Source organism: Pseudophryne corroboree, chromosome 2 (assembly GCF_028390025.1).
Source record: "Pseudophryne corroboree isolate aPseCor3 chromosome 2, aPseCor3.hap2, whole genome shotgun sequence".
Lineage (NCBI taxonomy): Eukaryota > Metazoa > Chordata > Amphibia > Anura > Myobatrachidae > Pseudophryne > Pseudophryne corroboree.
Genome location: NC_086445.1, coordinates 142,682,813 through 142,705,073, shown reverse-complemented (window position 1 = coordinate 142,705,073; position 22,261 = coordinate 142,682,813). Strand labels below are relative to the sequence as shown.

General features: G+C 44.4%; 1 protein-coding gene across 3 annotated transcripts in view; it reads right to left on the bottom strand.

The window, feature by feature from the left end:
- RXFP2 (relaxin family peptide receptor 2) overlaps nucleotides 1–22,261 on the bottom strand; it is a 589,575-nt gene that overhangs the window by 376,771 nt on the left and 190,543 nt on the right. The gene's annotated exons all lie outside the window — the stretch shown is intronic.

The following is a 22,261-nucleotide window of genomic DNA, read 5'->3' as shown; positions in this document are numbered from 1 at the left end:
CAAAGTGTGTACGGGTTCTGTGGAGAGATGTACTACGTTACGGTTTCTTCTGTTGCCTACACGCACTGTTTATTCTGGCATCTGGTAATGATACAAATATTTGATAATGTTGTTACAGACAAGATTTATGCTATGGCAAAAAAATGCCATCTTGTGCCAGTCATTTAAAAGAGGCTGCAGAACTTAAGTGGGGTGGTGCTATATCAAAGGACTAAGAAAAAGTCCCATTTATATAAAAGCTACACCGTAAATAGTGCCTCGCTGTACTACACCAATGTAATTCATAAATACAATGAGCAGGATGTACTAAAGTTGAAAATGCACCCAAAACTGCGAAAATGCCATTTTCTGAGTTTTGCCCACCCCAGAATGTGATAAATTCCAGAATGCGATAAATTCCAGAACTTGAGCAATGCAATCACTATGTGGCATTACCCAATAAAAGACTATGGGCTATTTTTCGTATTTACCCTCAGATCCGATCAGATCCCTCCCAGCACTCCCGCTGCATGCATGTCACTGTGCGCATGTGCAAAAGGACTTCTGGGGGTAAATTTACTAAAGTTCCAATTTGGAATTTGTTCGATTTGCTATTCGATTTCGAATCGATTTCCATTAGATTTTTATTATGGAGATTTACTAAAGACAAAATCGAACATAGAAATCAAATCTCACTCAAAATTGAATAACTGCATTACATCGATGTTTTCCCATAGTCGAATATAAGATCCCTTCATTTACTAACATTCGATTTGCAAAATGAGCGCAAATCAAACTGAAAATTTAACTTCAAATCCCCAAATGAATAGAATAATAAGACATTCAATTTGAGCTTCTAAATATCATTCTAATGATTGTAAATTGATTGTGATGCCTTTTAAAAGTTTCCAGAAGTATGTGGGGCAGTCTGGCTGTAGTAATAATGGCACCTACCTGCAGTATGCAAATCACTACCTGACTGAGAGAACCCAGGAGCATCAATCAGAGCAACATCAGCAGCTTCATGAGGTACACTAGGCCTAGGTTCTTTCACTGTCAGATAAACATCAATGCTTTGTCTGCTGGTGAGGTCATACAGATGGAACATGGCACCTACCTGCAGTATGCAAATCACTACCTGACTGAGAGAACCCAGGAGCATCAATCAGAGCAACATCAGCAGCTTCATGAGGTACACTAGGCCTAGGTTCTTTCACTGTCAGATAAACATCAATGCTTTGTCTGCTGGTGAGGTCATACAGATGGAACATTGCACGTTGCAACATCATGATGCTGTATGACCTCATCAAGACTCAACTTGAGCCAGACACTGCACGATCACATGCCATATAAGGCCTGCACAAGCTGCTGTGTGCGTTGCATTTTTTTTCCTACTGTCTCCTTTCAGTCAGTTTCAGGTAGAGTGCTAGGTAATTTCCAGCCTACCTTTAGCAGGCACATGACACAAATCATGTGGACACCTACATCTGCTTTCCCAGCCAGGAATCACAGTGGCATGAACTAAAGGTAGATTCCTATAGTCTCTCAGGCATGCCTAATGTTATGGGAGCTATAGGTTGCACACACATCGGGCTGAGACCACCCAGGAATACTGCACATGTCTATACCAACAGACATCATGCATAATCCATGAATGTGCAGATGGTCTATGATGCAAAATTAAAAATCATGAGTGTTATGACAGGTCATCCTGGTACGTGCCATGATGCCTACATCCTCATCAATTCATCCCTCGCTGCAAAATTTGAGGAGGACTAAATGTCAGAGGGATGACTGTTGGCTACGTGTACTGTATGTGTTAATCAAGCAAGAATAGTACATGTTACAATATTGTTCCATTTCAACCCCCCCCCCTACCCCAACAGATGATTTAGGCTATGACTGTTTCTCCTGACTTCTGACTCCATAGTCAGATTCGCCTACTCCTGCTTAGCATAAATATAATGATGCACATATAGCCACCCAATCCATGATATAATGCACATTTGGCCTATTAAAAGCAAGGTTCATGTGTATTGATAAATCAGGATGTATATTATTACTTCATCTGCCAAAAGTGTGTGATATTGTGCTCTGCTGCTGTCTATTACAAAATCTTGCATTAAATCAACCACCCCCCCAGATTATGCAATAGAAAGCGAGCAGGCAGAGGTTTTGTTACCAACAACTGACCATGTGAGCACAGATAGTGGAAGGAGGATTAGGGCCACCCTTATTGGCAACAATTTCAGCTGTATTTTTTAAAATCAAACACAACAAAATTATGTTCTTCAATTAGGTGTAAATGTATAAACCAGTGTAAAAAATTATTTGTAATGTTCTAATTTTCTATGGGCAAAAATAACCAATAAAATGATATGTTTTTCTAAAATGAAACAAGAAACAAAAAATCCTTTATTAAAACTGACCAAAATCGATTTGATTTGAAAGTCAAATGCAAAATCGATTATTAGTAAAAGAGGGATTTTTGTAAGGCATTTTGCATTTCTATTTGAATCGATTTCAGCCGATTTTTTTGTTTCCTAAAATCAAATCCAAAACCGAACATTAGTAAATATACCCCCTGGGTCCTAAACCCAGAAATACCTCTATCGCAAAGGGTAGCTCTGATCAGAAGAGCTGTCCTTTGCAATTTTAATCACATTCCTAAGTACATACCAGTGTTAACCAGTGTTAACGCCGGTATTTATCCGATAAGTGGCAGGATGTATTTCATTGCAGATGCAATGATTAGTACATCCCACCTTCCAAGAGAAGAGGCCAGTATGGGGAGTATAATGCTGAGATTTGAGGGTCCGTGGGGAGGGGGAAGGGCAATACAAAATGATTCACTTAAAATGTACCCCCAGATGATGATACTAAGCTCTGGCCCTTCCTCCTGAATTATTATCTGGATCTGTATAAGTCATATAAGGGCAGCATACATGTTTGCAAACTTTGTGCCACATAACAATATCTAAGTGTCAAATTTGTACATATGTTTTTCAGATACATTGTTTTCCTATGATATACTGTAGGGTGTGATAAAAAAAAATAAGATTTTACTTACCGATAAATCTATTTCTCATAGTCCGTAGTGGATGCTGGGACTCCGTAAGGACCATGGGGAATAGCGGCTCCGCAGGAGACAGGGCACAAAATAAAAGCTTAAGGATCAGGTGGTGTGCACTGGCTCCTCCCCCTATGACCCTCCTCAAAGCCTCAGTTAGGATACTGTGCCCGGACGAGCGTACATAATAAGGAAGGATATTGAATCCCGGGTAAGACTCATACCAGCCACACCAATCACACCGTACAACTTGTGATCTGAACCCAGTTAACAGTATGATAAACGCAAGGGAGCCTCTGAAAAGATGGCTCACAACAATAATAACCCGAATTTTTGTAACAATAACTATATACAAGTATTGCAGACAATCCGCACTAGGGATGGGCGCCCAGCATCCACTACGGACTATGAGAAATAGATTTATCGGTAAGTAAAATCTTATTTTCTCTGACGTCCTAGTGGATGCTGGGACTCCGTAAGGACCATGGGGATTATACCAAAGCTCACAAACGGGCGGGAGAGTGCGGATGACTCTGCAGCACCGAATGAGAGAACTCCAGGTCCTCCTCAGCCAGGGTATCAAATTTGTAGAATTTAGCAAACGTGTTTGCCCCTGACCAAGTAGCTGCTCGGCAAAGTTGTAAAGCCGAGACCCCTCGGGCAGCCGCCCAAGATGAGCCCACTTTCCTTGTGGAATGGGCTTTTACTGATTTTGGCTGTGGCAATCCTGCCACAGAATGTGCAAGCTGAATTGTACTACAAATCCAACGAGCAATCGTCTGCTTAGAAGCAGGAGCACCCAGTTTGTTAGGTGCATACAGGATAAACAGCGAGTCAGATTTTCTGACTCCAGCCGTCCTGGAAACATATATTTTCAAGGCCCTGACAACGTCAAGCAACTTAGAGTCCTCTAAGTCCCTGGTAGCCGCAGGTACCACAATAGGTTGGTTCATGTGAAATGCAGAAACCACCTTAGGTAGAAATTGAGGACGAGAATGAAAAATTAAGTAAGGGCTTTTATATGATAAAGCCGCCAATTCTGACACACGCCTGGCTGAAGCCAAGGCTAACAGCATCGACACCTTCCATGTGAGATATTTTAAGTCCACAGTGGAAAGTGGTTCAAACCAATGTGACTTTAGAAAACTCAACACCACATTGAGATCCCAAGGTGCCACTGGAGGCACAAAAGGAGGCTGTATGTGCAGCACCCCTTTTACAAATGTCTGAACTTCAGGTACTGAAGCCAGTTCTTTTTGGAAGAAAATCGACAGGGCCGAAATTTGAACCTTAATGGACCCTAATTTTAGGCCCATAGACAGTCCTGTTTGCAGGAAATGAAGGAAACGACCCAGTTGAAATTCCTCTGTAGGAGCCCTCTTGGCCTCACACCACGCAACATATTTACGCCAAATGCGGTGATAATGTTTTGCGGTTACGTCCTTCCTGGCTTTGACCAGAGTAGGAATGACTTCTTCTGGAATGCCTTTTTCCCTCAGGATCCGGCGTTCAACCGCCATGCCGTCAAACGCAGCCGCGGTAAGTCTTGAAACAGACAAGGCCCCTGCAGTAGCAGGTCCTGTCTTAGAGGTAGAGGCCACGGTTCGTCCGTGAGCATCTCTTGAAGTTCCGGGTACCAAGTCCTTCTTGGCCAATCCGGGACCACGAGTATAGTTCTTACTCCTCTCCTTCTTATGATTCTCAGTACTTTTGGTATGAGAGGCAGAGGAGGGAACACATACACTGACTGGTACACCCACGGCGTTACCAGAGCGTCCACTGCTATTGCCTGAGGGTCCCTTGACCTGGCGCAATATCTGTCCAGTTTTTTGTTTAGACGTGACGCCATCATGTCCACCTTTGGTTTTTCCCAACGGTTTACAATCAGGTGGAAGACTTCTGGGTGAAGTCCCCACTCTCCCGGGTGAAGGTCGTGTCTGCTGAGGAAGTCTGCTTCCCAGTTGTCCACTCCCGGAATGAACACTGCTGACAGTGCTATCACATGATTTTCCGCCCAGCGAAGAATCCTTGCAGCTTCTGCCATTGCCCTCCTGCTTCTCGTGCCGCCCTGTCTGTTTACGTGGGCGACTGACGTGATGTTGTCCGATTGGATCAACACCGCCTGACCCTGAAGCAGAGGTTTTGCTTGACTTAGGGCATTGTAAATGGCCCTTAGTTCCAGAATGTTTATATGAAGAGATGTTTCCATGCTTGACCACAAGCCCTGGAAATTCCTTCCCTGTGTGACTGCTCCCCAGCCTCTCAGGCTGGCATCCGTGGTTACCAGGATCCAATCCTGAATGCCAAATCTGCGGCCCTCTAGTAGATGAGCACTCTGCAGCCACCACAGGAGAGACACCCTTGTCCTTGGCGACAGGGTTATCCACTGATGCATCTGCAGATGCGATCCGGACCATTTGTCCAGTAGATCCCACTGAAATGTTCTTGCATGGAATCTTCCGAATGGAATCGCTTCGTAAGAAGCCACCATTTTTCCCAGGACCCTCGTGCACTGATGCACTGAGACCTGGCCTGGTTTTAGGAGGTTCCTGACTAGCTCGGATAACTCCCTGACCTTCTCCTCCGGGAGAAACACCTTCTTCTGGACTGTGTCCAGAATCATTCCTAGGAACAGTAGACGTGTCGTTGGAATCAGCTGCGATTTTGGAATATTTAGAATCCACCCGTGCTGACGTAACACTACCTGAGATAGTGCTACTCCGACTTCTAACTGTTCCCTGGATCTTGCCCTTATCAGGAGATCGTCCAAGTAAGGGATAATTAAAATGCCTTTTCTTCGTAGAAGAATCATCATTTCGGCCATTACCTTGGTAAAGACCCGAGGTGCCGTGGACAATCCAAACGGCAGCGTCTGAAACTGATAATGACAGTTTTGTACTACAAACCTGAGGTACCCTTGGTGAGAAGGGTATATTGGGACGTGGAGATAAGCATCTTTGATGTCCAGAGACACCATATAGTCCCCTTCTTCCAGGTTCGCTATCACTGCTCTGAGTGACTCCATCTTGAATTTGAACCTTTTTATGTAAGTGTTCAAGGATTTCAGATTTAAAATTGGTCTCACCGAGCCGTCCGGCTTCGGTACCACAAACAGCGTGGAATAATACCCCTTTCCTTGTTGCAGGAGGGGTACCTTGATTATCACCTGCTGGGAATACAGCTTGTGAATGGCTTCCAAAACTGCCTCCCTGTCGGAGGGAGACTTTGGTAAAGCAGACTTCAGGAACCGACGAGGGGGAAACGCCTCGAATTCCAGTTTGTACCCTTGCGATACTACCTGTAGAATCCAGGGATCCACTTGCGAGTGAGCCCACTGCGCGTTGAAATTCTTGAGACGGGCCCCCACCATATCTGAGTCTGCTTGGAAAGCCCCAGCGTCATGCTGAAGACTTGGCAGAAGCAGGGGAGGGCTTCTGCTCCTGTGAAGCGGCTGCATGGTGCAGTCTTTTTCCTCTTCCTCTGCCCCGGGGCAGAAAAGAGTGGCCTTTTGCTCGCTTGTACTTATGGGAACGAAAGGACTGAGTTTGAAAAGACGGTGTCTTTTTCTGCTGATGTGGAGTGACCTGGGGTAAAAAGGTGGATTTTCCAGCCGTTGCCGTGGCCACCAGGTCCGATAGACCAGCCCCAAATAACTCCTCCCCTTTATACGGCAATACTTCCATGTGCCGTTTGGAATCCGCATCCCCTGACCACTGTCGCGTCCATAACGCTCTTCTGGCAGAGATGGACATAGCACTTACTCTTGATGCCAGGGTGCAAATATCCCTCTGTGCATCACGCATATATAGTAATGCATCCTTTAAATGTTCTATAGTTAACAAAATATTGTCCCTATCCAGGGTATCAATATTCTCAGTCAGGGAATCCGACCATGCGACTCCAGCACTGCACATCCAGGCTGAGGCGATTGCTGGTCGCAGTATAACACCAGTATGTGTGTATATACTTTTTAGGATATTTTCCAGCCTTCTATCAGCTGGTTCTTTGAGGGTGGCCGTATCAGGAGACGGTAACGCTACTTGTTTAGATAAACGTGTGAGCGCCTTATCTACCCTAGGGGGTGTTTCCCAACGCGCCCTAACCTCTGGCGGGAAGGGATATAATGCTAATAATTTTTTAGAAATTAGCTGTTTTTTATCGGGGGAAACCCACGCTTTTTCACACACCTCATTTATTTCCTCTGACTCAGGAAAAACTATTGGTAGTTTTTTCTCACCCCACATAATACCCTTCTTTGTGGTACTTGTAGTGTCAGAAAGGTTCAATGCCTCTTTCATTGCCGTGATCATGTAACGTGTGGCCCTACTGGACATTACGTTTGTCTCGTCACCGTCGACACTAGACTCAGTATCTGTGTCAGGGTCTGTGTCGACCCACTGAGGTAACGGGCGTTTTAGCGCCCCTGACGGTGTCTGAGACGCCTGGACAGGCACTAATTGATTTGCCGGCTGTCTCATGTCGTCAACAGTTTTTTGCAAATTGCTGACATTATCACTTAATTGTTTAAATACAATCATCCAGTCAGGTGTCGACTCCCTAGGGGGTGACATCACCAACACAGGCAACTGCTCCGCCTCCACATCATTTTCCTCCTCATACATGTCGACACACGCGTACCGACACACAGCACACACACCGGGAATGCTCTGATAGAGGACAGGACCCTACTTAGCCCTTTGGAGAGACAGAGGGAGAGTCTGCCAGCACACACCCAGCGCTATATATATATACAGGGATAACCTTATATAAGTGTTATTCCCTTATAGCTGCTGTTATTATCGTTATTTGCTGCCAAAAATGCCCCCCCTTCTCTTTTTTACCCTGATTCTGAAGCAGGACTGCAGGGGAGAGTCAGGGAGCCGTCCTTCCAGCGGAGCTGTGAGGGAAAATGGCGCTTGTGTGCTGAGGAGATAGGCTCCGCCCCTTCACGACGTCCTTATCTCCCGCTTTTTTGTGTAAAAATGGCAGGGGATTAAAATACATCCATATAGCCCAGGAGCTATATGTGATGTATTCTTTTTGCCACCTAAGGTATATTGTTATATTGCGTCTCAGGGCGCTCCCCCCCAGCGCCCTGCACCCTCAGTGACCGGAGTGTGAAGTGTGCTGAGAGCAATGGCGCACAGCTGCGGTGCTGTGCGCTACCTTAGACTGAAGACAGGATGTCTTCTGCCGCCGATTTCACCGGACCTCTTCGTCTCTTCTGGCTCTGTAAGGGGGACGGCGGCGCGGCTCCGGTGACCCATCCAGGCTGAACCTGTGATCGTCCCTCTGGAGCTAATGTCCAGTAGCCTAAGAAACCCGATCCACTCTGCACTCAGGTGAGTCCGTTTCTTCTCCCCTTAGTCCCACGATGCAGTGAGCCTGTTGCCAGCAGGACTCACTGAAAATAAAAAAAACCTAAACTAAACTTTTATTCTAAGCAGCTCAGGAGAGCCACCTAGATTGCACCCTTCTCGGCCGGGCACAAAAATCTAACTGAGGCTTGGAGGAGGGTCATAGGGGGAGGAGCCAGTGCACACCACCTGATCCTTAAGCTTTTATTTTGTGCCCTGTCTCCTGCGGAGCCGCTATTCCCCATGGTCCTTACGGAGTCCCAGCATCCACTAGGACGTCAGAGAAAAGAACAGATCTCAGGTCTGTGCTTAGATTGACTGTAGGGAATATTCAATGAAGTGATATTCACAGATGAGACTTCTCTAGCTACGGAGTGTTTCTCACAGCTATTATTTATGAATAAAAAACATCTATCCATCAAGTAAAGGTCAAACAATCCCCTGGATGTTCATGCATAGTGTCTTATCTAACCAGATAGGAAAGGGCCAATATTACTGTTTTAAAGGTACTGTGTATTGTATGTTCATAGAGATTATTTATTTTCTGTTCTGTGAATATTTATCTATGCAGTTCTATATTCTGTATGGTGTAGTAATGTGACTATTAAAGCAGTTGAATAATAAAAGAAATGTTAGTAATGTGAAATTATTAATATCTGTGAGTTTATTACTGTGGTCAGAAAAACTCAGACATTGTGCAGGTTTGGAGATTGCATTCATTTGGCTCTAGCAGCAAGTTAAATGCCACTACATGACACTTAGGTGCCACTACATGACACTTAGGTGCCACTACAGGACACTTGGACACTTACAGTCAGTGTCAGACTGGGGCATGAAGGGCCCACCAGGAAAATGCATTGGCAGGGGCCCATGTTTAGGGGTGTGGCCAGCTGCCACAGAGGCTTGGCTAACCATTAGGGAGTGCATGGTCTGGGCCCCTTGGTAAATATATATATTGTAGTAAATACCACTAGTGCATGCATGATAATTAATAACAGAAATGCTCTGTAGAAAATATACCACAGTCCTGTGCATTATAAGGTAACATATATATAAAGAGTAATTCAAATGCACAGTTTGGAACCTGATCCGTAGAGAAATAGGTGGGGCCTCAGGTGGTAGGGCCCACCGGTGGTTTCCCCTGTTTCCCTGTGGGCCAATCCAACCCTGCTCACAGTACGTAGCAATACAGGATACTTCCGGGCCACTACAACACACTTCCGTGCCATTACAGGACGGAATAGGACACCGAGCTGCCACTAAAGAACACTTACTGTAGTTGCCATTAGAGGACAGTACAGGAGGTATGTAGTTATGTAACCGGCGGTCAGGAGACCGCTGGTCACAATATCTCTGCCGACATCCAGTCCCCTCACAATCCCGACTGTTGGCATGCTGACAAACAGGGACTATTCCCACTTGTGGGTGTCCACGACCCCCATAGAGTGGGAATAGTACCCGTGGCATGCAGCGTGGTGAGTGCAGCGAGCCCGCAAGGGCCTTGTTGCTCTCACCCCCCTCCTCCCCACCAGGATAACGCTGCCGGGATCCCGGCGTAGGTATGCTGACCGCCGGTCACACATAACCAACCCGTGCCTTTACAGGACAGTACAGGACACTGAGGTGCCACTAAAAGACACTTACTGTAGGTGCAATTTTAAGACAGTATAGGACACTTAGGTGCCTTTACAGAACAGTACTGTACATGACAATTAGGCGCCTTTACAGGACAGTACAGGGCACTTGGGTGCCATTACAAGACAGAATAGGACACACTGGTGACACTGAAGGACCCTTAGATGCCATTAAAGGACAGTGGCGGATACTGGGGAGGACGGGGGATGACAAACAGCATGATCGTCCCTCATACAGCCACCATAGTGTCAGTTTTTCTTACTAATGTTGTACTGCTCTGCTGCAGCAGCACAGCTCTGGGCAAGGGGTGAGCTGCGCCTGTGACCAGACGGCCGCATAATATTAAGCTGGGTACACACTGGAGCGATGACGGGCAGATTTGCCGTTTTGCAATGAAAAATGACCTACATCGCTCACTGTGTGTGGGTGAATGTGTGCTCCTGTGGTCTCTAGCGACGGATGCTAGATTTGATGCACATCAAACCTAGTGATATCACTAGCTACATTGTTTGTGCTAATGAAGGATGGAATATGATCATTCCATCCTTCGTTAACATATGTTCAGTATGACAGTCATTCGTTCCGATGTCAGAACGAATGCCCACTGCTTCAGTGTGTACCCAGCTATACTCAGGCAGCAGGCTCCGCTAGGTATGGCCTGGCCCTGAACACACACAATAAAACCCAAACTTTTATTTTTTTTTAACAATTGACAACAACTGGGACTTACATTGCATAAACGTGATAGCATGGCCTGGCCCTTAACACACACAAGTTTTTCTAATATTTATTTTTTTAAACACTGCTAGGAATCACTGCGCTTAAATTATAGTAATGGTACCTTTATTTTTAAACCAGTGTGTACTGATAAAGGGTTAATGCTACACTGCAGGAAGTGTGAAATAAACAACACCAGTATGCACCAAGGGTTAATGCTGCCCCTGTATTATATTAGGATCTCTGGGCTGCGCTGCAGGCAGTGACAAAAAAACAACAACACCAGTGTGCACCAAGCGTTAATGCTGCCCCTGTATTATTTTAGGAGCTCAGGCTGCACTGTGGATAGTGACAAAAAACACCACTGTGCACCAAGGGCTAATGCTGCCACCATGTTATATTAGGAGCTCTGGCCTGCACTACGGGCAGTTACAAAAAAAATCTAACACCAGTATGCCCCAAGGGTTAATGATGCCCTTGTATTATATTAGGAACTCTGGGCTGCACTATGGTCAGTAACAATAAAAACCCCACCAACACCAGTGTGCACCAAGGCTTAATGTTGTATTATATTAGGAGCTCTGGGCAGCACTGCAGGAACAAAAATCAACATCAGTGTGCAGTTGCATGAAGGGTTAATGATCAGCTAAATACAGCACCAATGTGACACACTTAGGGAGTCATTCAGACCTGATCGCACGCTAGGTTTTTATGCTTCGCTGCGATCAGGTCAGAACTGCACATGCACCGCAATGCGCATGCGCGTCGTACAAGTACAAAGCGGATCGTGGCCCAACGATGGATTGTTCGAAGAATCTGTTCGCACAGCCGATCGCAAGGAGATTGACAGGAAGAAGTTGTTTGTGGGTGTCAACTGACCGTTTTCTGGGAGTGGTTGGAAAAACGCAGGTGTGTCCAAGCGTTTGCAGGGCGGGTGTCTGACGTTAATTCCGGCCCCGGACAGGCTGAAGTGATCGCAGCGGCTGAGCAAGTTCTGGGCTATTCAGAAACTGCACACAACTTTTTTGTACCGGCCGGCTGCACATGCGATCGCACCCTTGCAAAGCGAAAATACTCTCCCCTATGGGCGGCAACTATCTGCTCGCAGCAGTGCAAAAAACCCATAGCGAGTGATCAGGTCTGAATGACCCCCTTAGTCCGAATGCAAATAAACAATATAGCTGTTTCTGCACTAGAAAAATCAAAAACAATATTTTGCTAACTGCCTACATCAAAACTAGCTCGGCCAGTATTAACACTAAAATAGCCCATCAAACAGTGTCCTCTTGTGCACTTTGAATCTATTCTTGATTAGAATCTATGTGATTTTGTGAACAGAATGGCTGATATCTACCCAACACCTCTGGCAGTCCTGTGTAAAATACCGCCCGAATAACGGCAGGAGGGACTTAAATCGAATCAAAAACACGCGCTATACGACACTAAGAAGATGAAATTTTGCCTAATTTTGGAATCCGAGCAAGGCGGGAAAACCTAAACCATAAGTTTCTAGGAAACCGAGCCCGCACATCCCTAAAATAAATCTGAGGAACTGGCAAATACGAAAATTCATTGAGAGAAATAAGTGTGATCCAAAATAAAAGATTTTTCTGTTGACTCTCTGTAATTTGCTATAGTCCATTGTATCACACATGTTGGGAGCACCACAATCCTTATTTTTATTATGAACAAATACAGTATGTTGATTACTGTATAGTAAATAACGTACACGGAATCATAATTCCCTTCTAGCAGAGCCGGCCTTAGGCATAGGCAAACTAGGCAATTGCCTAGGGCATCTGGTATGCCTAGGGGCACAAGCAGCTTCTGCTGATTAAAATGATATGTGGCATGCCTATATTCTGTGTACAGCATTTCGTATGCAGATACAGCCACAGTCGCACACAATATATAGGCATGTTGCATATCATTTTAATCAGCAGAAGCTGCTTGTGCATCCTAACCACATAGCAATGCAAATAAGATGCATTTTCATAAAAAATAGGCACCCGACATTAGCAGAGCTGCCAGTTGACTCACGCCAGGAACTATATGTGTCATTATTTGTATAAGGGCATTAAAAATGTGTAAGGGGCACTATGTGTGTCATTATGTATATAAGGGCACTAATAATGTGTGGCATATGTGCAAGGGACATTATGTGTGTCATTATGTGTATAAGGGCATTAACAAAGTGTGGCATATGTGTAAGGGAAATTATGTGTCTAAGGGCATTAATAAGGGTTGGCATAATGTGTAAGGCACACTATGTTTATAAGGGCATTAATAATGTGTGTCATATGTGTCAGGGGCATTACTGTGTGGAATTATGTGTATAAATGCATTACCAATGTGTGTGGCATTATGTGTATAAGGTGCTCTACTGTGTGGTCTAATGTGAATAAAGAGCAATATGGTGTGGTGTAATGTGAATAAGTAGCAATATGGTGTGGTGTAATGACAATAAAGAGCAATATGGTGTGGTGTAATGTAAATAAGGAGCAATATGGCGTGGTGTAATGAGAATAAAGAGAAATATGGTGTGGTATAATGTGAATAAGGAGCAATTCAGTATGATGTTATGTGAATGAGGGGCACTACTGTGAGAAGTAACGTATATAAGGTAAATTGGTACTACTGTGGGATGTAATGTGAATAAGGGACACTATCGTATGATAAATTGTGAATAAAGTTGCACTACTGTGAGGCATAATTTGAATTGGGGGTACTATTGTGTGGCCATGCCCCTTGCCAGCAAAAACACATACCTTTTTGGGCTGTGCACCGAATGTGCACACTGTTCTTATTTAAATTACAGGGGGTAGAAAAACAATAAAGGACTGCTATGGGTGGAGGGGTGATGGTGCTGGGAAAGGGGTGCAGGGTCAGAGGTGGAACTAGCGGTGGTGCTAGGGGGCACCAGCCAAAATCTTGCCTAGGGCATCATATTGGTTAGGGCCGGCTCTGCCTTCTAGGTTTATATTTCTTACCCTATTCATCCTATCTCTCCTCCTATACTTTTATTTATATTTATTCACACACAAACTGCATACGCTAGGGGATGATATGCTTTCCAGCCATCAAGCTAGCCTGTCTCCATATGTAAGTGATTCATTTTGGCTGTATGTATGTCCTGCATGTATGTCACGTCTCACCTCAGCTTCCCTGGCTCCTTATGCCTGTCGGAGCAGCCATTGTGTAGGGTTGTGGCTGGCAGTTCACTGTGCATATGGCGGTGTGCACTACTGTTGTGTACATCTTATGTCATGTCCTGCTGTGTGGCAATGTATTACTGCCTCTGCTATGTAACATTTTGCGGTGCCCCCATCCATACCCTCCTCATCCATCACTTCAACTGAGTGTCACTCACAGAAAGTGCTGCTCTACCATACAGGGCTTGAGGGAGAACATAGGCTCTGTCCAGGCATCAATCAGCCAGTGAGAGCTTAGAAAGGTGGGGGGCGGGGCCTCCCTCCAGCTCTCACTGCACTTGCATTAGACAGACACAATATAAGATTATATAACTGATTGTTTTCAATTTACCTGATTTTAAGGATCAGTCTTGTAAAAAGTCCAAGCAAGACTTGACTTATTCTTCGATAAGTGTCACATTTCACCTGTGACATTTAAAATCTTGTGGAAAAGCAGTATTTCTCCTGTGCTATAAAGTGTAATAATGAATGGGTTGTGTTACCCCAAAATAACAGGGCATGTGTCAGTAACACATTTAATAGAAAGAACAGTTATTTTACCCACTCTGCAGGTGAGCTATATGAAGTTGTCCCACATTTTCTTAACAGGTGTATGGAACATACAGCATAATAACAGACAAACGCAGGGGGGGGGGGGTCGGGGGGGGGGGGGGGTCCGGTTGAACTCTTTTTTATTATTTTTATTGTTTACAGTATGTTATGTTATTATGTAATTTACACAAGTGAGAGCAGTTTTTAATTGCAAATTTGTTTGCACATGACAATATATTTGATGTAATCTTTTGTATTTTCTAAATTAAAAATACATTTTAATTTTTTCTAGAAATTCCTTTATATGCATAGCTCATCTATTATGGCGAGTAGTAAGGTCTGATCCATTTCAGTTAGGCGCAGGGTATATCCCACCGCTAAATGAACGCACTGCCCGATTCAATTAGCTGCAGGAACCCTGCGCGCTAAGCTCCAGATGGTGGATTTTTCCTCTCAGCTTCAGGAGCTGCGAGGAAAAATCTGCATTAAAACACATACTCTGCGTTTTAACACTCGGAAAAACTAATAGATTCCAGCACTTTGCATAGAATCTAAGGAATAGCATGCAATAACCCATGGTTTACAGTGCGGGGGAAATGGCAGATTATTTAATAGGATGAAACTCTGTGTTTTTCCCACACGGCAAACTCTGTGCCTAATTGAATTTCCTCCTGTAATGTGTGTTCCATCTGAATATTAAAAAATGTGGGACAGCTCCCCCATTATACACTGAAGCTCACCTGCAGAGTGAATAAAAGATATACCCTTTCTATTAAATGGGTCATAGACACATCCCCTGTTACCTAGGTGTGATACAACCCATTAATTATTACCGTTTACTGCATGGAGAAAATCTGCTTTTCCAGTTCCAATTTGGGGTAAATTGGCAGATTCATACTCTCTTTACGCTGCAGTTGAGGGCACCCATTTGCGCCTTCCGTATTCTCTGATCCTTCTACAGTAAGTAGTTGTAACACATGTAGGGGGAGATGTACTAAGCCTGAAAAGTGATAAATATCACTGTGATAAAGCACCAGCCAATCGGCTCCTAACTGCCATGTCACAGGCTGTGTTTGAAAAATGACAGTTAGGAGCCGATTGGCTGGTGTTTTATCACAGTGATATTTATCACTTTTCAAGCTTAGTACATCTAACCCGTAGGCTGTTATAGTGGCAGACAAATATATTTGACATACTGGATGGGTATAACCAAAATCTTGGTAACTTTAAGCATCTTCTCTTTTTTTAGGATCTTCATTGTACTGTCCCTGTATTTGAAGGATATTATAGGTACACATTATGAAATCTAATATTTAATATAGCCTTTTCATTTATTATATTCCATTGTAAAGGCCTAGATTACAATAAGTGGTGAAAATGAGTTTCCTGAGCCAATCACTCTAGAATAAAGATAATTTCCAAAAAACTGAATTTTCAGCCAATTAAATAATTTCATGTAATAGACTTACGTAATTAAGATCTCATCTCATTGACAAATTTTGTACTTTGCTCTTTGAGGGACATAAAGGATAGCTTGACAAGCAATGCATAGAATTGTTTTTCAGAGTTATTTTTTGCAATACACTGGAAACAGTACTTGAATCAATAGCAGCGATAAGGGGCATTAGCTAATCCGAAGTGTCATGTCATCTTTACCTTTGGAGATTTCTAAGAGTTCATAATTGGTAACATTTATTACCATGTCTTTCAGCTTCTTTACCAATTACCAGGAATGGCATTGTTAATAAAGACAGAATGTTCCATGTAAGAGCTGGTTCAAGAGACGGCATAAGACCACATACCCACTGATGTTTGTAAGGCTAGTTCACAGTAGGTCTTTGCAATGCATGTGAAAATAAAACACACCATAGTCCACAGGAGTACACTCAGGGGCGGATTGAGAACTTTAAGTGGCCCTGGAAAAAAATGCAGAATTTGGCCTTATAAATTCTAGACTGGGTCCAAAACATGAATGAAATGCTGCTGATGAGATTAGCAAACTGTTAGCCATATGACAATACATAAAGAAGGTATTAACATGATGTCCATACTATAAAGAAAGCAGCCACATGACTGCTATACAGAACAGACAACATCACAGTAACTGCCATACATTATAGACAGCATAACAGTGATTGACATACAGTACAGATTATTATTATTATTATTATTACAATTTATTTATAAGCCGCCACAAGTGTTCAGCAGCGCGGTACATACAACACATATTAGAACAATGCAGGTAACATCCCTGTGTCCGCCATGCAGTACAGACATATTCCAAGTGACCACCATACAGTACAGACAACATACCAGATGACCACCATACATTACAGATGGCATCCCTGTGACCACCATGCAGTATGGACAGTATCCCAGTGACTACCGTACAACACAGGCAGTATCCCAACTACTATAGATCATGTATAGCATTTCAGTAATCGCTATACAGCACAGACAGCATACTAGTGACCATCATAAAGAGGGAGCATGCACGTGACCACCATACAGGAAAGAGAGCATACAGGGCAGAATGCATTCCAGTGACCATCGTACAGGACAGATGGCATTCAGGACAGACAGCATCTCAGTTACTGCCATATAACACAGAGAGCATTCCAGTGACCCCTTTACAGCACAGACAGAATAACAAGTGACCACCTTATAGAACAGACAGCATTGCAGGGACCGCCATTCAGTACATATAGTATACCAGTGAACGACATACTGCAAAGAGAGCATCCATATGTCTGCCATATAGGACAGTCAGCATCTAAATGACTGCCATACAGGACAGACAGCATTCCAGTTACTGCCAAGCAGGATAGTGAGCATCCCAATGACTGCCCAGTTCTGGGAGTAGCAGCAGCAGCCGCTACTTTGACACTTTGATGCAAACCATACAGTCTCCTCCTTTTCCAGGTTACAGAGCCAAACAGCAACTGCTCATGCAGTTCAGCCAGTGGCAGGTCCATGAGAAGAACCAAGCCACCAGGAAGTATATCCATGTCGAGTCCAGTCGTTAATAAGAAATAGCCAGTCCAAATGAGTCTTGGCTGCCCATTTACTAAGGTGTAAGGCAAAAATGTGTACACATATACATGAAAAAACAATGTGCACCAACCAGCCCCCTGACCATTAGGAGCACTAGGAAAACTCCTGGGGCACACCTCTGACACCACTGAGCACACTCATTTACTGTTTGATCCATTTCAGTTGGTTGAAGGCATCACAAAGCACTTAACACAGTTCACAGTGGGAACACATTCATTATTAAAGTATGCATTTGTTGTTACTAAGAGAAGTTACGCCAGCGTTTGACCTCTAAATAATGACACCATCCTGTTTATTTGCTAACTTCCTGTCTGAATAGAATGTAACTTTAGTGAGAACAACAAGATGGAAATTGATAAACTTATTAATGTGGTGCCACAGTACCCATAAGTGTCTGATCTTTCCTATCATTTCTAAAATAACAAAAATGAAAGGGAAGATATATGAATTGACTTTTGTGAAGTAGTGATGACTCACCCATGAAGCAGTATTCATAACTGAAAGGACTACAATAAGGGAATTTAATTATACATTTAAAACGTTATTGCTCTTTCTCATATTTGTTTAGCATCCATGAAGCACTAATTATTTCAAGCACTAATTAACTCTTTTAATATTTCCTGGAATATTTTCTAAATGACATCAATGGCCCCTGGCAGTGACTCTGGTAGTACAGTATCAAAGAAAATTTGCAATATTTTCCACACCCTTTGGGGAATAATGGGAGCATCTGAATCTAAACTGCTGCCATTGGCACCAACATAAACAACATGTTTGTAATTGGTATCCACTATACCTATCCTATTGGTACCACAAAATAATATATTTTTTTATTATTGTAAAATCTGGGGCTACTATTAGGTACATCTGAAATACTAAAATATTTCCCATTGATTGCTCCCACAGCAATGTGGCAAATACTTTATGTTAAAGAAGCCTTCAATAACAGATAGTTACACTGCCTCTGTGGGTTCCACCATGATTCTCTCCTTCAGAACCTACCACACTTGCAGTGGCGGAACTTGTGAGTGGTGGTCCCAGGAACAAAAATATACTTCAGCCCCCCCCCCCCCCCCCCCATCACCTCTGACCCACCCCAAGTTCATAATATGCCACACGCCAGCAGGTGGCAGAGAGAGGCACAGGGTGACAGGGAGAGGGTGACAGGAGTACATTCACAAAGTCCTGTACACAGTCCTGTGCTGTGTGGAGTCCAGGATAGGATGTACCTTGGTGGGGTTGGGTGTTGAAAGAAGTGTACTCTTTCTGTCCTATAGGGAGGCATCATGCCCTATCTCAAGATGGTCACCAAGATCACTACTGAGAATGTGCAGGGACCATCTTATTTCTTTACTGTATAAGACTATGTAGTGACATGGTGGGAGACAGAAGTCTCCTACTAAGCTACTATGAGAGACCTAGTTAACACCTGCACAGCTACCCATTTGCAGCATACACTCACCGTCTGGTGGGCTGCATGAAACCCCTGATCTGGCTGTACCTGCTATCTGTTAGTAAACCAACACCACTGGTTAAGTAACTGGGCTGTTCACAGTTTGTGTCATCCACTGGCGTATGCCTATATAATTCTGCAATATCAACACCTGCACACTCATAATTTTCAGGAGTGGAAACACAGGGCCACTGCCCTGCCTGTGAGAGGAGGCCCCACCCCCTGTGCTTTCCTCAGTTTAGCATGCAGACAAGCAGTCTCTGACAGCGCCAATTACACTTGCCGCCAGCTGCCTTTAATTCACAGACAGCTGGGATTAAGGAAGAATTCACAGCTCTATGAATTAGAGGCAGTACATGTCTGTGATCATCAATGCTGGCAGGAAGTAGGACTCCCTTATCAGTCCTGCTGAGATGGCAAACTAATGCAACTGCATACGCACAAGGTCAACCCCACCTCCCTGAAGGAGCAGATTCCTCAGGCAGTGAGGCCCACCCTGCTTCCTTTGCTGAGCCAGTCATCTGACCTTGCTCAAAATGGTTGTGCTGTGGCCTGGGGAAAAACTCATTGCTGGTCTGGGCAGAAGTGGGCCCCTTAGTCCCCAGGAAACCTGGGGACATGTACCTCCTGCGCCACTGGTAGTTCCACCTCTGCACACCGTAACCAGGGTGACAATGGTGTCATTCTGTACTACTGGTTTGTTGAGCAAGGATTGTGAATTCTGGGCAGAACAAATAGAATAGTGGGAATTCCAAGTGGAACACTTAAGGCAAAGTTCCACTAAAAAATCACTTAGAACTAGAAATGTCAGATTGGCTCTCCAATAAATCTGAATCCACCCGTATTTTGTGGATCCAAACTGAACCAAAACCCGGTTTAGATCCCCTGAGGAGATCCAATTTGAACTCAGTCTCAGTTTGAAACTTCCCATGGTTCAGAACTCGGAATTTTAATCTGAATTTTGAGTTTTGGATTGCAAAATTTTAGCGGTTTTTAGAATTTATTTTTTAATCGATGATAGTCATTTTTAAACAAAACCAAAACAGAATCTGAACCAAAACACTTGAGGGTGGTTTTTCCAAAACCAAAACACAATGATAAATTCAATTTAGAACTAAAACTAAAACACGTGAGTCTGTGCATATCTCTACTCAAAATAGCCATACAGTTTATGGAATAAAACATACAGTTGTGCTCAAAAGTTTACATATCCTAGCAGAATTTGTGATTTTCTGGCCATTTGTCAGAGAATATGAATGATAACTCACAAACTTTCTTTCACTCATGGTTAGTGGTTGAGTGAAGCCATTTATTGTCAAACAACTGTGTTTACTCTTTTTAAATCATAATGACAACAGAAACTACCCAAATGACCATGATCAAAAGTTTACATACCCCAGTTCTTAATACCGTGTATTGCCCCCTTTAACATCAATGACAGCTTGAAGTCTTTTGTGGTAGTTGTGGATGAGGCTCTTTATTTTCTCAGATGGTAAAGCTGCCCATTCTTCTTGGTAAAAAGCCTCCAGTTCCTGTAAATTCTTGGGCTGTCTTGCATGAACTGCACGACAGCCCAGAGTTGCTCAATGATATTGAGGTCAGGAGACTGAGATGGCCACAGTGGTGCAAGTGGGCGGGTATGGGTGGGTACGGCGTACCCGTAAGAATTTAGCCGTGGGTACGCCATACCCACACCGACGGGCCGCCGCTCCTCGCACCGCCGCTGATGTGAGGGAAGGAGAGCGCAGCCTGTGCCTCTCCTTCCCCTCAGTCTCCGACGGGTGTCTCACAGTTTAATTCAGCGCCGATCCGTGAGCCAATCAGAGCTCGCGGTGCGAGCTCTGATTGGCTCACGGATCGGCGCTGAATTAAACTGTGAGACACCCGCCGGAGACTGAGGGGAAGGAGAGGCACAGGCTGCGCTCTCCTTCCCTCACACAGGACGGCAGCGGCCAGCGGCAGCGGTGAGCAGGGAAGGGGGGGGGCATGTTATACCTGGCACTGGGGGATATCTGGCACTGGGGGGGCATTTCTATCTGGCACTGGGGGATATCTGGCACTGGGGGGGCATTTCTATCTGGCACTGGGGGATATCTGGCACTGGGGGGCATGTATACCTGGCACTGGGGGATATCTGGCACAGGGGGGCATGTATACCTGGCACTGGGGGATATCTGGCACTGGGGGGGCATGTATACCTGGCACTGGGGGATATCTGGCACTGGGGGCATATCTGGCACTGTAGGGGCATTTCTGTATCTGGCACGGGGGGCAATGTATATCTGACACAGTGGGAGCATTTGTGTATCTGACACTGTGGGGCAATGTGTATCTGGCACTGTGGGGCAATGTATATCTGGCACTGTGGGGCAACGTGTATCTGACACTGCGAGGCAATGTATATCTGGCACTCTGGGGGCATTTCTGTATCTGGCACTGTGGGGCAATGTGTATCTGGCACTGTTAGTCAATGTGTATCTGGCACTGTGGGGCAATGTATATCTGGCACTGTGGGGCAACGTGTATCTGGCACTATTGGGGTCATACGTGTATCTGCCCCTCCCCCATATGTGTATCACGCCCCCATTTTCATTGGCCACGCCCCATGTGGCATTTGGCCACACCCATTTTTTTGGGCGCGCGCGCGCACACAGTACCCGTAAGACATTTTTTCTACTTGCACCACTGGATGGCCACTCCAGTACCTTCACTTTATTCTGCTGTAGCCAATGACAGGTCAACTTGGCCTTGTGTTTTGGATCATTGTCATATTGGAACGTCCAAGTACGTCCCATGCGCAGCTTCCGGGCTGATGAGTGCAAATTTTCCTCCAGTATTTTCTGATAACATGCTGCATTCCTCTTGCCATCAATTTTGGACAAGTTTCCAGTGCCTTTGTAGCTCACACATCCCCAAAACATCAGCGATCCACCTCCGTGTTTCACAGTGGGAATGGTGTACCTTTCATCATAGGCCTTGTTGACTCCTCTCCAAATGTAACGTTTATGGTTGTGGCCAAAAAGTTAAATTTTGGTCTCATCACTCCAAAAGACCTTGTTCCAGAAGTTTTGAGGCTTGTCTCTGTGCTGTTTGGAGTATTGTAAGTAGGATGCTTTGTGGCATTTGTGTAGTAATGGCTTTCTTCTGGCGACTCGACCATGCAGCCCATTTTTCTTCAAATGCCTCCTTATTGTGCATCTTGAAACAACCACACCACTTTTTTTCAGAGTCCTGTATTTCAGCTGAAGTTATT